This window comes from Bombyx mori, chromosome 4, assembly GCF_030269925.1.
Source record: "Bombyx mori chromosome 4, ASM3026992v2".
In the NCBI taxonomy this organism is placed as follows: domain Eukaryota; kingdom Metazoa; phylum Arthropoda; class Insecta; order Lepidoptera; family Bombycidae; genus Bombyx; species Bombyx mori.
Window position 1 is genome coordinate 6,527,507 of NC_085110.1, and position 11,285 is coordinate 6,538,791.

Below are 11,285 nucleotides of genomic sequence, written 5' to 3' on the forward strand. Positions count from 1 at the left end.
TTCGTTTTGCGGAGAAATTTTATTATTCAATAAAAATATGTTTTGTAACAAAGGCACAATGAATCGCTGCGGTTTTTGGATGCAATAAATCAGGAGCAAGGACCCCGGGACTAGGCGGTTACGGCTTCTTGAACCGTCAAGGATTTGTTGTGGTCATCCCCATTCGTTCGCTGTGTGCAAACAGAACGCGGACTACTCGGATTATCTTAGTTAATTCCTTTGCCCGAAAAAAAGCAGTAACCAACAAAAAAAGATTGTGCTGTCTAGTTCCAAGAAAAAGAATCTGTTTTAATTCAGGATTTAGTGAAAACTGCCTAATTACAATTTTTTTTCATTTTTTATTGCATAGATGGGTGGACGATCTCACAGCCCACCTGGTGTTGGGTGGTTACCGGAGCCCATAGACATCAACAACGTAAATTCCGCCACCCACCTTGAGATATGAGTTCTAAGGTCTCAGTATAATTACAACGGCTGCCCCACCCTTCAAACCGAAACGCATTGCTGCTTCACGGCAGAAATAGGCAGGGTGGTGGTACCTGCCCATGCGGACTGGTAGGACAAGAGGTCCTACCACCAGTAAATTAAAAACAAATAACATATTATTGATGATTTAATTTGTTTTAAAATAAGCTTGTCTTTTAATGTTTCTATTATATAATGATGCGAACGTAATATTACCGAACTTGTAAAAGCTGTTCCAAGAACCCAAACAAATAGAGGGCTGAATAGTTAGTTCTACTGTACCCAACTTAGCGTAGACTTGTGGGCTAAGTGGCGGATTAAACTAAAGGCGAAATACATACATCTAATTCTTCTTAAGTCAAAATAACAAAGTAGTTCACTATCAAAACCAATCTAGCCTAAGCCTTTACCGATTATTTCTAACATACTATCAAACCATCCTTGAGCATATACTTATCTGTATGTCCATTTGTCTTAACAACTGTGTGTGCCAATATTTTCAATAGGCCATATTCGGATATTTTGAAATGCAATTTAAGTCAACGTTAAATTGATTCTTTGTTTCATACGGTTTATAAAAGTAAATATAACTTTTATATTTTTTATTGAATTGACGGGTTCACCTGGTATTAAGTAGTTACCACTCATATTATCACTACGTGAATGCATCCACCCGACTTGGGACATGAGATATAAGTATTTTTAATAAAGGGCTGAAGTTCAAGCTTGTTATTGAATAAAATCAAAAAGAGCTAATTAAGAATGATCCTTCTATATTTGAAAATTGAAAAATGTTAACTATACTACTATAATATAACTATAGCTTACATCTGTTTTTACAAGTCACAAGAAAAGCATCAAAAACTATTAAACTACTAAAAATATATTATTTTACTAAACATAAGACATGAACATAGCTGTCACTTACTAAACATATTATTAAATTTAGTAGACAATGCCTCTGTATTCATCCAACGAATGTTTCCGAAAATGGCTCGAAAATAGGGATGTACTTACACTCTAAACTAGATAGTGTACCTATTACAAAGAAAGTATATTCTACTAGAAAAATCATTTTCTTTCTACGGTAATAACGTTTAAAAATAACAAAAGCACGTAATTAAATAAAACGGGTCGCGTGTCGATGAGTACCGATAACGGAACCATTCATGGACCATATTGCACTCGCGTCATTTACATAAATTGTTTTTGATGCTCCGATAGAAGCTCCTACCGAATAATATGTATTTTTATTTTTATTCTATAGATACTATGAAACTAGTATTTTCCTGTTGGTTTGACTTAGTATCAAAACTACAATTCTGTAAAAGAAACATTTTTTTATTATTATTTTAAAAGAAAACGTGTAAAGAGCGATTTTTTGTTTTCTATTTTAATATATACTTTTTATTATATTTATATTTTTAAACTAAATTCAGTATAGACTAAACAAAACTGTCTGTGATATTTTAGCTGTTTTTAAAGATAATTTTGTTGTTTAATTAATCTGTGAATTAGTTTGAAAGCATTACAATAGAAGCGACTACATCCAAAGAGCTTTTGACTGCCCACCTCCGAGTCCTTGTGTGAGATTTAATGGGCTAATTACAAGGAACGTATGAGATAAACTCATTAACAAAGATAGACGCGAGATTCCGCGCTACCAAGCTTATCTGTTTGAGGGGCGGCCTAAACAATAAGCTCAAGCGATTGTGTTTGCGTTTCCAAACAACACGACATTGTATATCGTGTACACTATAGCGTAATTATACATTAAATTTTCTTTAAAAATGACGTAATTTTTTAAATGTGCCACTTCCGACATAAGAAGTGATATAAAGTGATGACACTTATCAAATAATATAATCTAAGTATTTATGTTTTACGTATATTACCTAATTAATGATCTTTTGTACGGGGCGCATTGATAATTAGATAACGCAGAAGGTTTCTAAAAACGCTAACTTGGTCAAATAAGAACTTCTTAATAATGACATAATAATGTTAATATTGGGCTACGCGCTTTACTTCGGGCTAACTTAACCCGATTGTCTTCATAACGGTGGAATACTGATAAAGTCCTCTATCCCACCTGGGCTTTGGGACCTTAAACAAACATCAAACATTAATATTAATCTTAACAAATGTATTTTGTTTTTTATTCCCTTACGCTATGTATGCAATAAAAAAAACTGCTAAACTTTACCTTCTATACGTCAAACTGACTTCAAGTAGCCAAGAATTTGATCGGAGAATCTAATAATAAGAATCGTATTAAATTAAGACTGGTAAAAAAAATATATATATATTTTATAAAATCGCACCGCTCTTTTGTTTGGACCCCACTGAGCACACGTACAGAGGCCTTTGACGCGCATTGCGACGGGTGGCGGGGGCGGTCGGAGGCGGACGAAGGGCGGCCCGCATGATCGCGCGATCACCGGCGACCCATTTGCGGCTCGTTACACGCTGATAGCGCCAAACAAAACACACCCCAAGTAATTAGGAAAAGCCTTTTCCAGATACCGTAAGCACTGGTGACATACGAGTATACCTAGATGTGTGTTTTAAGCAGTTGCACATAGATTAGCGATCAACTAAATTATACACGACGTATGCTTTATATTTAATTTAATGTTTATGAGAATGAGAATCGCTATTACAATTGTAAATGATTTATAGGTTGGAATGTTAGAAATTATAGAATGTAGAAATGTATCAATGCTCTGGCTCGAAGTGCCCATTTTAATTCAATTTGTCGAAATACTGGTACTTAAAACATTTTCGACAATTTTAATTAAAACCAAACTTAAAGAATAGAACAGATTTTCAATCGAACTAGTTTGTGCAGAATAGATGACGGTGCCAATGATTTTTATTCTGCAAAGTACAAAGTTAATATTAGTTAAATGACGACCAGCTTCAATTCTTACCATACATCGATACCAACGCCTATTATAAATTCGGAATCTCAATTGCATTGTTCGGTGTCTATAGGACCATTTAAAACGAATCGAGTGAGGTCTTTACCACATAAATAGGCAAGATGATACAACCACAATAAAACTAATTTTAGTTTACAGTTCTCGAAACATCTGAAATATCCGGTCATCGTTCTCGTCGAACCCGTCGCTTGCGATGAAGGGCTCGGCGAGTAAATTAACCCACAGACACAGCCCACTGAATTTCTCGCACGAATCTTCTCAGTGGGTCGCGTTTCCGATCCGGTGGTAGATTCTGCGAAGCGCTGCTCTTGCTAGGATTAATGTTAGCAACGTCATCAGGTTTGAACACCGTAAGCTCACCTAATAATTCAGCGAAACTAGAATAACTTTGAAGTCGTCGTGGCCTAACGGATAAGACGTCCGATGCATTCGTGTTGAGCGATGGACCGGTATTCGAATCTCAGGCGGGTATCAATTTTTCTAATGAAATACGTACTCAACAAATGTTCACGATTAACTTCCACGGTGAAGGAATAACATCGTATAATAAAAATCAAACCCGCAAAATTATAATTTGCGTAATTACTGATGGTAGGACCTCTTGTGAGTCCGCGCGGGTGGGTACCACCGCCCTACCTATTTCTGCCGTGAAGCAGTAATGTGTTTCGGTTTGAAGGGTGGGACAGCCGTTGTAACTATACTGAGACCTTAGAGCTTGTATCTCAAGATGGGTGGCGCATTTACGTTGCAGATGTCCATGGGCTCCAGTAACCACTTAACACCATGTGGGCTGTGAGCTCGTTCACCCATCCAAGCAATAAAAAAAAAATAACCCTTCAAGGCTACTAGAATAGGAAGGTAAAAAAAAACTGAAATAATATTTAAAAAAGCACGGTATTTCTCCGTAGACGCATTTCTGATTATATCTACGAATCACGAAAACCGAAGGCAATAAATACCTACCACGATGTAACTAACCTGTAGGTACCTACAGACTTGCTGCGCGTCCTACCACTACTTAAACGTAAGACAATAGAAAGTGAAAATTTATATCCTATAAAAGTCTATGAATAGCTCGAAACGAAAGGTGCACATGGGCTCAGTGCTAAGCCACAATTTTATAACACTTTAAAACGTTGACCTGACGCCATTAGGTGTGTTTGTAAGTATTCAACCTTTTTTATGGTTTTTCTACTAAGTATAAGATTAGGTGCACTGTACACTAACATTTATAATATTTTTAAAGTTTCGTTGGATTGAAAATAAATACAATAAAATTTAATTTGAAAAGTTTAACATTCAATGACTCAAATTCTAAGTAAATATTTTCTTCTATTTGCGCGAAACGAAGCCAAAATTATTAATATTATAACGATTTAAACTCCGGTTAATTGTTATTATTATATTTTTTTTTTTTTTCAAAACAATCACACCACGTTAACTGGTCCCGTGATAAGTTCGTAAAGAACTTGTGTTACAGGTACCAGATAACGGATATAAATGTAAGACTTTTATTATACACATACATATATTTAATATTTATTATACATAACCCTGGAAAAGACATTTATATTTATCATACAAATATCTTCCCTTGGCGGGATTCGAACTCGCGACCCCCTTGTGTAGTAACCATGTCACTTACCACTACACCTACTACACTATTAATTTAAACAATAATTGTGTTGGTACCGGACATTCGACACAAGCACACATATAGTAGGTAGGTACACCCGAGCTACAAAAGAATTTAAAACAAGAAACACTCACTGATTTCAAAATACAATAAATAACGTTAGCATTCAGATCTGTATCAGTTTCAATACGCGTGCAGCAGTTGACACAAGATGTCCCATAGACCACCTGGGCTCGGGCAAAATAATGCACCTTTTTAGTCGCGTGGACCAAAATCCTGACGGACAACAAATGTTTAAAAAAATATATTTTACAATGTTTTTTTATACTCTGTGCCATTTTTTTTTAAATGATGTTCAACAAACAAATGCTGTAGCTGCCTGAATAATAGAAATGGAAGTTTTTAATATTCTGACTTGCATCTCTCTATATGATGACGATCGCACCTCCCAAAAAAATAATTCTAATTAATTCAATGGCTTACGGACACGGGACCACATTTTCATTATTTGTATGTCTTTTCGTTTAATTTTGTATTCATTATATGCAGAGCTATTACGCCACGCGATAATATCACTAAGTACAGATCATCACCACCCTAAACCAATATATTTTAAGATTGATTTCTTTCGTTCGATAGAGATTCAAAGTGATTCATATCAACTCCAATTGTTTTCGGCGCGGACTTATTTCTAGTACACCGCACAAGCATGTAGTTTATATCTTCGTAATCATTACATTTTCAACAGCAAGACACTGTTATATATCCTATAGCTATGGTATAATTAATTTATTATTTAAATCAACACAAATTTATTTATTTATTTTTGTACAAATCCTATACAATCAAATTAATGTAAATATGTAGTTCCTTAAATTCAGTGGTCCCTAAATATACCCAATTGAAACCAATACCAACCATAACTCACCTTTAAAGAAATAAAAATAAACTTCAGAAAAGGGACATCGCTAAAACAGACGAAAATAATTTGTAGGAAATTCCATGAATTACAAACAATAACTAAAAACAGATGGCCTTCGTTTGACTTTGATTTGTGCGCTAATACTTTGAGCTTCCGTTGAGACTCTTAAAGAAATTTTAATCCTTTTAAATTCTCGTCCTTTTCCTACAAAGTAAAAAGGGTTTTTGTAAAATTGGGTCTGTACAAGATTTTTTATATATATTCGTCAACAACTTCAAGAGTAGAGCTCCCAACAGTAACTATGGTGGGTGCAACATGGACATTGTACATGATTTTTGTTTTGTCCATGTTCATTTTAAGACCCACTTGTTGAGAAACCCTACTGAGGTCACCGAGCATACGCCCTAAATCTTCCAGCGACTCTGCCATGACCACGATGTCATCGGCAAACCGAAGATGAGTGATGTATTCGCCGTTAATATTGATGCCAAGTCCTTGCCATTCCAGAAGCTTGAAGGAATCCTCCAGAGCAGTGATAAACAGTTTCGGAGATATCACATCTCCCTGTCTCACTCCTCTCTTTACAGGGATTTCCTTCGTGCAATGCTCCTGTACTCGGACTGACATGGTGGCGTTATTATACAAACACTTCAATACTTCGATGTACCGGTGGTCAATACGGCACCGCTGGAGAGATCTAAGGACCGCCCATGTTTCGACGGAATCAAAGGCTTTCTCATAGTCCACAAACGCTAAGCATAATGGCCGATTGTACTCTTCGGTCTTCTGTACAATCTGCCGCAGCGTATGTATGTGGTCTATGGTACTGTAGCCTTTTCGGAAACCGGCTTGTTCGGTAGGCTGGAAGTCATCAAACCTGCGTTCGATAAACTGCACAACGTCTTCTCGTCCAAAATACCTCAGTGCCTTAAGACAAAGGTGTACAACCAATGTGTGTTACCAGTGATGACTTACGGCTCGGAGACGTGGTGCTTCACTAGGGATCTTTTCAGAAGACTCAAAGTCGCGCAGCGAGCTATGGAGAGGGCTATGCTCGGCATTTCTCTACGCGATCGAATCCGAAATGAGGAGATCCGTAGAAGAACGAAGGTTGCTGACATAGCCCGTAGAATTAGTGAACTGAAGTGGCAATGGGCCGGCCACATGGCACGAAGAGAGGACGGTCGATGGGGCAGAAAGATCCTGGAGTGGCGACCACGTACTGGCAAGCGCAGTGTGGGACGGCCACCTACTAGATGGACCGACGACCTAGTAAAAAGTGCTGGGTCTCGTTGGATGCAGGTGGCAATGGACCGGTCGCACTGGAAATCTATTGGAGAGGCCTATGTTCAGCAGTGGACGGCGATAGGCTGAAATGATGATGATGATGATGATGAAGATTTTTATGACCAAATCTTTTGGAGATAGTATTATTATAGTTTTTTTAAAGATTGTTCTGTTTACTGTTACTAATAATTCTTAACGTTTTGTCAATGTTCACGATATGTTGGTAAGTATGAAAGTTGATTTCATACTTAAGACGTCCAACGTACCCACTTATATGTAATTATGGTGGGCCTATTTCCTTATAACGCAATTTTTTTATATTTTTTCATATACATCTGTAGCTAATGGAGACGAGTAAAATGTAAATGGTTGCTTGCAATTGCGTTTGCGGTTGCATTTTCATTTAAAAGCCAGAAAAATCAGTTTTGCAACAGATTTCTTTCTCCTCGACCTTCTCACTCACTATTTGGGTTCGGGGTAGCATTTTCTATTATCATGCTGCAGGGGGATTTGTCATTAGCATGAGTTTTACAACAGGCCGCCTGACTGAGGTCAAACCTCCTTATATTAGGTTATATTTCCAGCGGTATATCAATTGTAACGTGCCACATAGACCTACTTTTTCTTCTTCTGCAACAGACTGATATTTCATAACGACTATGATCATCACGTTATGTTTCTAATTATATAAATTCACAAGTTAACAAACAATTTGGTTGTCTGCACATACCTACATAGACGTTAAATCTGATTTTTTTAAATACATTGCAACACATTAGGGTGTTGGAAAGTGTAACGGTATTGTGGCCAAGTTATAGCGTCAATCAATAGATGCGGGTTCACAATTAAAAGCACGTGCCGCTTTGGTTAAAACTTAATGCGAATACAAATAAATTCTCATAAATAAATTCAATTTTTAGATTGCCAATGAAAATCGAAGTTCATTGAATATTTTTATTCGGCGTATTAAATAAAGCATTTCGTTATTTCAATGAAATTGTTTTTAGAATCAAAAAGTTTTGTTTCAGATTTCTCAAACCTAAAAATGGCAAAACATGGCAGCTACGTACAAAAACACATGTAAAACTATCGTTAAAAACATTTTCATTTATAAATCAAATAGAACTTCTCGCACCTCAGTTTGTCTATAATTTACACTGGAAAATAACTGTGCCAAAGTAAAAAGATTACACCAAGATTTCCGCTGTACAGACTTAAAAAAAAGTATAACCATAGACCTCACACATTCGAAATTATTGAAGCAAATCTAATTGAGTCATTATCAGTAATAACAAACAAACTTGTGCCTAGAACAGGTTTAGCGGATTCTATACATTATGGGACCACCATAGGAGTTTTACATTTTCGCATCTGTTCTATAATTTACTTGTACAAATTCACGATACATGCGAGAAATACATTACGCAATTAGATATAAAACAAGGTGTTTAGTAGTAGTATTGTAATAGTGAATAAATGAGCTAAATTTTCAGATACATGCTTTTGCAGTGTTCGATTGAGATTTTGTTATTCCTTTAGTTGAGTGATATGATTCGCGAAAAAACTTAAAGGAAGAATCTCTTGGGCTATGCGAAAGCAGCCATCGTGATTGCAGCTCCACTAACTCTTCGCTCTTTTTTTTTTTTTTTTTTTTTTTTTATTGCCTTTGTAGGCAGACGAGCGTACGGCCCACCTGATGTTAAGTGGTTACCGTCGCCTATGGACTTCAGCAATGCCAGGAGCAGAGCCAAGCCGCTGCCTACTGCAATGCTATGCTGCTACTGCAATACTGCTCATGGAAGAAATCGTAGGCTTTATTTCGGTATAAGTCGGCCTTCAAAAGTGGAAGCCAGAAATTTACGGTAACTGCTTTCGCATAGTCCAAGAGGCATGCGATCGTCACGGCGCCACAACGGGAATTGGATTGAGGCGTCTTTAATTCTCACATTTGCTATATATATTTTTTTTATCAATAACAAGAAATTACTTAGCACTTTACTTGGTAGTGGTTCTGAATCTTCGACTCTCACAGCATACTCTACGTAGCCGTTACAATAAGTAAATAAAAAAACACTTTGTTTTCACAACAGCAGTTGTTTTCTTTTCATTAAACAATTATTTATAGAATAAAATCATCACAAAGTTCATAGCTCCCTCGTTTGTACATCTGGTATCGACAGAGTATTAGCCTCGTATTCATTGCGCAATCTAGTCGAGCAGATGTCCTAGGTGATGCTTATATTTAGCGAACAGGTGCTTTACCACCACCACGTGGAGATACAGGGTTGCTGCTTTTATTTGCATCTAGAATAATCTTCCGTCATTTTATCAATCTATTTCACAATTTAATTGTATCCAAAGATACGTCAATTTTTACGATTAATACTATTTTATGTGCATTTTGTGGTAAACTTAATAACATTACATCCATTAAATATTTTAGTTGTTGTATACATTTCACTGGAAAAATAGCAAAATTTTACAAATCCTCGACGTCGTCTGGTCACTTTCTTTAGATTGTATTAAAATTTCATTTTTTAAAGGCTAATCCATCATACCTTAATGTGCGGTGACTTCATACCATAAATAAGCAAACTAGTGGTCTCACAGAATGAACTCCAGCGCTCACGATAGAAATAAATAAATAAATAAACTTAGAGAAAATTCGGTTGACAAATCAGGTGACGCCGTCACTACTCATGGACCATGAAGTTCTAGTAGTAGCTATAGAAATTGCATACTCAAATATCCTACATAACAGTCAAACACAACAGGCATATAAATTTATTGGAAATGAATATAGAATTAAAACGGAAAACGTTAATGCGGTATCAAAAGAAGATATTCCAAAAACAATTCTATTGAAATCATGTAACAACCCTGCGCAGAAAACAGGATAAACTAGTGGCCACGATTTTATAGAGTGGACATTACGTAATGACCTGCGACGTGATAATTGCGGGAGATACCAGCAAATGGAGCTGCCATAAAAAATATTGCCGTTTATCTTATTAACTTAATAACCTCTTATTGTATTAATTGTTAGTTTGGTTTGCTGAGTATATTGTGCAGCTTCGATGGATTTGCTACTTAATTACATGTGTCGTAACACCAGTAGACTGGGTGTTAGCATTTGTAACCACCTTGCAATATGGTACTAGAAAAATATTTCTGATTGGCAATACGATTAATTTCGTTTCATAGAATACTCAATTTGGGGAGGCTTAAACGACAAAGGGAAGATCTTCCACCGAGCGGGTGATATTGCTCGGTAGACCGACGGTCCGAATATTATTGTTTGGAACCTGTATATATGCAAGCTTATCTTGAAAATGTCGTAAGCGAGATTCAGGCATCTGTCAATTATCTTTCGTTGTATAATGGCTACCCGCCACAAGTACAGAAACCTCAATAAAGGTAGGTAGGTATATTTGCCTACTTTTTAGTTTTGCAGTTAGTGAAGCCTATATGAGTTGCTTGAACGCCACTGTTGATTTAGATCAGGCCTGGGCAAATGGCGGCCCGCGGGCCGAATCCGGCCCGCCGTAGAATTTTGTCTGGCCCGTAAAGCATTGTATATATTATTATTAAAAACACAAATATTAGTTTTTGTCTAATATAAATTTTCTTTTCAATTTTTTTATTCAAATGACTTGATAAATAAATATTTTGATTCAAAAATGTTGGTGTTAAAATTCATTAATTGACATCCTTAGCAAAAACTATACTTAAAATGTTTGGCCCGAGGTCAAATTTTCATCTGCAATGTGGCCTGACTATCAAAATATTTGCCCACCCCTGATTTAGACATTGATTAGGTACTAAAGAAAAGAATTATTAGTAGACACAAAATATTCTGTATCGATCCTTCGGGTCCTAAAGAAAAACTCAAGATAACGGGAGTGTTGGAAGTTGGAAAAAAATAAGGTGAGAATATTTCTACCATGAATAGATGATGTGAAAATTTTAGTAATGCCTTAGGGAGACTGAGGTTGCACGTACCTACACATCTTCTATAGAACAACTGGAC

At 36.3% G+C, this 11,285-nt stretch overlaps 1 long non-coding RNA gene across 1 annotated transcript; it reads right to left on the bottom strand.

The window, feature by feature from the left end:
* Positions 1-8,195: 8,195 nt before the first annotated feature.
* LOC119628427 (uncharacterized) lies at positions 8,196-9,947 on the bottom strand. Its single transcript, XR_005244598.2, has 2 exons — positions 9,814-9,947; positions 8,196-9,715 (listed from the first exon to the last, which is right to left on the bottom strand). It is a non-coding gene; the product is annotated as an uncharacterized LOC119628427 (long non-coding RNA).
* Between the last annotated feature and the right edge of the window lie 1,338 nt (positions 9,948-11,285).